Here is a 5,478-nt window from a genome sequence, read left to right on the forward strand (position 1 = left end):
TATTTGGAATAACAATATCTGATCTATCAAATCGATTCATCATCGAGAATGGAATAGTATAACATAGGAATTTGATCCAAACAAACTCCGAATGGGATTTCTTATTGGATCAGAATCCCATTGCATTTTGCATCCTTTTCCATTTTGCTTCTTTCAGGCAGTTTTGGCTCGCAATAAAGCTAGGTCCTGATCGAGCAAGACTACGTCCTATCTATCTACCTCTCCAAACACAATATCTTGAGTACCTATGATGGTGACTACTATCTGCTGGCATGTGATGTTTGGACATAGAATCGAGTCCTTGTGAATGGGCAAAGCAGGTGCTCTTATTTTACAACGGTAGGGACGATTACTCCCATTACTGACAAGAAGACACCAAATTCACCTTTAGGTGCTTTCAACTGCGGTATAGGTAGAAGGAGCTGGTACGGAAAAAACCTTCTGTATAAAGTTCGAAATGGTGAATTGAGGTAGAGTAGACCGATGATCCGGTAGTCATTTGCCGGCTATGGAAAGAAAAAGCTTGCATCTGCTCCCCTAAACTATAAACGGGTCCCATCTCTCTCCAAACCTAACGTGGTAGTTTCCCATCATAAGGCTTTCCATCTATAGATTGAGCCATTACCCACCAAGGATCCCATTCGTTCAGACTCAGTCGACTGCTTCTATAGATAAGGCGGAAACGTCCTTAGTTCAGCATTATAGCACATAGTCTCCGACGCTACTACAGCGCTTCGCTAACTCGAAGCGCCTCGCTATGAGAATGACGCGTCGCTAACGCTCGGCTAAGTCGTCGAACCCTCGCGCTGACCATTCGCTTTCTCAGTAGCGAAAGCGCTTCTCTTTGCCCCTTAACTTCATAAAGTATTTGGAAAGAAAAGAAAGAGATTCTTGGTTTTATTGCTCCCGCTTCCCTCATCTGCGCTCGTCAAGCCAACTTTGCTTTTGGGAGGCGAAAGAGGGGTTGAAGCGGACATGTCGAAATGACAGCATCGAAGATATCTATATACACAGAACGCTTATTCCGGACTGCGTTCCGGAAAAAGTAGCCTACTTGACAGAAAGGGCGGGCACTCTCGGCGCGGAGGTAGGCACTCTCGTCTTTCAACCCCACCGTCACTTTGAATTTAGTGGGGCACTGTTTACTTACAGCCTCTACGAGTTGCAAGTGAATGGGGCCGGTGCGTGGTGAACGGAAGGGTTCATCAAGCCATTTCTCGCCTTAACCCCTAAACTAAATAGGAAGAGGGGTACTTGACTAATAGGGGGCAATTGCATTGCACCTGACTGTGAGGGACCTCTTGATACCTTATGTTCACTTCCTAACTAGTAGCCGTTTCCTGTCGCGGAAGCCTTTTCCCAGTGCGCGGAGCCCCGATGAGGAAGGTGTTAGTGCTTTCTCATGGGGTAAATAATGCTAATCCCTCTTTTTGTGCCGGGAAGAAGATAAGAAAAGGCGAAGCCTTCTCTTGGTTTCCCAACCTGTTGCTTCTAAAGGCTGCCCTCTCTCGGCTGGATTTTGGTCCAGCCACTGCGAGGATCCCGTATCCCGTACATCGTCTTTCTCCCTCCTGGGTTCCCGTGGTTCCTATGCCGCCGCGTTTCCCGGTCCTTTTCTTTTAGTGCTTCGACCCGAAGCGATAGCTTGACGCGTTTTCCGTGGATAAGATGGCAGCGCTCCAGCTCACTAAAGAATGGGACGGCAGTGGTCCGCCGCAAGCTCGTTCTGATCCTGGACGCAGTACATTGGAATCCTGAAGCACCACCACGAACGCTACCGCGCGTGCGCCTGCGGTGCGGTAAGGCACCACCCTGTTGTGCCAGCAGCCAACTCCGGCGTGTCAGCTTAGTTATCCTCATCAAGCCACAACCTTGATGTCTAGCTTCCAACTGGTAGACGGTTCCCTTTCCCCCGGATCAATGAAGAAGGGAGAAGTCAGTTGATTCCTCCGAAGAACCGGAAGCGAAGCGCTATGCCGGGGCGAGGGGACGGGAAAAGAAACTTGCTCCGAAGAAAGATATTGGGGTTCCCAATGCTTCTCCACGCCCAACGAGATGCGCCAACCTCGGGATGCTTTACTCCTAACCCCACGGCGGTTCCGAGACGGAGCTTAACCTGAGTCTCGGTTAAGAACGGCGATGATCTACGTTTCACACGGCGCACGATTCCATGGATAGTTTCATTCGAGATCGTGATGGAGGACATAGCTTACGATCATCGGCTTTGATCATGCCACTAGGCATTTGATTAGGACATTGCACAATGATCCGAACACTTTGTCGCATCTCTTCGATACGGATACAGTAACGATCATAGCGATCTCCTCTGGTACCTACTGGTACGTCAAGATCCGATTGGTCTGAACATCGTAAGGTGCTGCTCTTCGCGAAATCCCAGCATACCCCTGTTTGGGATGGGTAGGCCCACCACTTCACTTTTGCACTTTCACTTAGGCCCGGGCCAAGTCAGTGGGGGGACCCTGTCGGGCTCCTTCCCCCCCAAAACAAACTGTACGTGGGAGTTTCCCTTCATACGGCTCGAATCATTCTCAGATGCCCCGAGAGGCATCTTTCCTTATGATCTGGTGGTTCACACGCGCGCAAACGAGCACCGGCCGCAACAGCAAGGAACTATGACCAATAGAGTCAGACACAGAGCGTCATACTTCTTTATCTTGTGATGGTTGAGGAGTTTCTTTCTCAGAGGGTGCGGGACGCTTGCGGAGTCCGTGCCTTCCGTACCACCACAGGTCGTTCTTGGGCAGATCCCGCTCCTAAACATAAGGGAGGGATAGGGGGAAAGGGGCCCTAAAAATCATATAAATAGGGTTGTAGAAAGACACTTTCATTCGACGTTCCGGGGCGCCCGATTCGATCGACGAATTTGGCGAGCTGATCCGCTTTGATCCAGGAGAAAGCCCAGTCAGCACCTTTTCGGTGCAGGTCACGTGACCTACAGCTCGGCCTTCGCTTTTTGAGACTTCCTCTACCCACATCTCTATGTGCCCGCAGCACTTTCATATGGAGAAAGATGGGCTTACCATGTTCCATCAATAGCACCTAACCTATGCCGATTTTGGCGGACCGTGCTCCACCCCGGTGAACCTCATGCGGTTCCGACGTGCCCAGAGGCCAGAGGCGAATCCGTTCACGGTCCGTAGGACCAACACCATTCGAAGGTTGATGGCCCGCCCCGCTAGAATAGAATCTTTGACTGGGCTTACACACATTCGCTCACTTACGCTGTCCCCCTCAGCTCACCCTAGCCCGGGTACGTCGTCTCCAAGGCTTCACACAAAATCTTCACTGACAACATATGCATGCTTTTGTAGGGTCAGGCAGAACCGTTGTTGCCTGATGGAACTTCCCCATATTGCTATCAATGTCTTCATGTCGCACGACCTCTTAACATTACACCACTGAATCCCCAATCCTTTGCTTGCTGTGCAGTGACAGTACCAATATCCACTAATCGTTGTTTCCAGATACGGTTGCCGGTTGACATCTCTTCTAATTCGTCGATACGAGAAGCAAATTGTTGTGTGAGGAATCAATATCTCGACATAAGCCAAGAGGCAGATCTTGTGCCACTCCACCAGGTCGTATGAAACTGGCATGCATCCTGGCTCCCGGGACTCTTTCATAGAATTCCAACAATTTCTCCCGCTCCTCAAAAGCCCAAAGGAACGGAGTTGATGCTCCACATCCATAGCATGAGTAGTTGAAGCAAGTGAATGATTTGAAATTCGAGTTATTTCACAGAATAACACTCTTATATATTGAGCTCGTAATGGTACCTCACAATTCAAAAGTCTCTCTACGGCTGAAGAATGAGCGTGTTCTTGGGCATCGTAGAAACATAGATAGGGTCAACGACGGAACGAACAACGAAACTTACGACAGCTTTTTCGTACACGTCACTTGCATCACATACACAAGTGCTCTCTGAACCGTGCAATAAGGTCACCCATAACACGGCTCTCCCACTGGTGTTACCTTTGCCCCGGGCCATGCTATTCCATGATATTGGAAAAAGTTGACTAATTATTATCATCGTCTTGAAAGCTGGGCGCCTTTTGAATATGAGTGGGGCTCCTAGTCTAGGCGGCGCCTTCGTGGAGCCAAACCGAAGGAAGAGCAAAAGGGCGAGGCCACACCCGGCTTCGAATAGGAGGGGGGCTTAGCTCTGGATCCCGCCTGCTTGCAGAAATGAATGGATCAGAAAGGGGCTGGGTTCTATTTCCGGGCCGGGCAGGAGGTGAAGGCCAGAAGAAGAAGAGAAGTGCGCCTTCCCGGTAAGGAAGAGGATAAAAAGGTGCTGTCATCTATCTCGACCTGTTTCCCGAGGCGTTGGAAATGAAGACCGGCTCAGAGAATCACTGGCGTGCTTTCTCTCCCCCATCGTTTCGCAACAAAGAAGTCATCCTTGACTTGACTATTGACCATCCATCCCTACCGAGCTGCCTCTTCGAAGTATTTACCTCTGCCTTTCTTTTTTGAGAACATACCCTTCAAATCAAAAAGAAAAAAAGAAAGAAAAGTTCCTCGTCTGTGATTTAATCGGCCCTAAGGGAGTTTACTCGACCCATTCTCCAGTCTCCCGCACTGCTCAAGTGTGCGACTCCGTATGAGGACCTCCTTCCCTTTTGCTCTGCCCACTCTCCGTTCACCACGGTTATCAAAGCGGAGGAAGGGCGGGCAGCAGGTACCACGAGCCCTCTGTCCCACACATCTATCAAGAAGCAAGTGTAGTTCACCGGTTCCACCGAATGCTCCTATCTCTCGGCAAAGATCGTGTGAGTGTGCATTAAGCTTCGGATGCTTCGCCATGGAATAGATCGATTCAGTTCCCCTTCTTTTCCGGTGCACTCGCTTTGTATCTCCGACACACAAGGAAGGACGCGGTGGGAAGAAGCTGCCCTAGCCTCTGTCCGGTCGATCATTCCGCTGGCATCTTGCATTCACGCCTCCGTTTTGACTGCCGCTCGGGAATGTAGTTGTAGATACGTGAGTCTTAGTGGTCGTTGGCTCCACCTCTTATCTCCTTCTACGACATGCTGTAGTCGTCGCCATATTCAATATGTCACTTAGTCATATCTGCCTCGCAGCGGGTCAGCACCTCCGAAGAAAGGGAGGGAGGACTTCATTCAGTGACTCCGCGATCGCCCTCTAAACGATCAAAATAAGGTAAAGCTTGAAGATAAGTTTTGTACTCGATTAATTCTCAGTCCCTCTAGTCGGGTGGGCGCCCGGCCGGCCGGATCCCCCTGAAAACCGTACGTTGCGGGTCTCCCGCATGCGGCTCACGCATTTGAGGTGGCCCAGCCCAGCATTCATTCGCAAATCCTGTAGTGAAATTGAGACTGCTCGACCTCGGAAGCTAATTCGCGTGTAGGCAGCGCTGTCTTAATACCGTTGACTGTATCTATTCATTGATACATTGGCTCGCTCCCCCCCTCTTTTTCAAGAATGAATGAG

At 50.1% G+C, this 5,478-nt stretch overlaps 1 pseudogene; it reads left to right on the plus strand.

Annotated features, from left to right (window-relative positions):
* The first annotated feature begins 4,213 nt into the window (after window positions 1–4,213).
* Window positions 4,214–5,217, plus strand: LOC147956446 (uncharacterized; annotated as a pseudogene).
* The last annotated feature ends 261 nt before the right edge of the window (window positions 5,218–5,478 follow it).

Source organism: Triticum urartu, unplaced genomic scaffold, assembly GCF_056163025.1.
Source record: "Triticum urartu cultivar PI428250 unplaced genomic scaffold, HENAU_Tu73 scaffold1, whole genome shotgun sequence".
Lineage (NCBI taxonomy): Eukaryota > Viridiplantae > Streptophyta > Magnoliopsida > Poales > Poaceae > Triticum > Triticum urartu.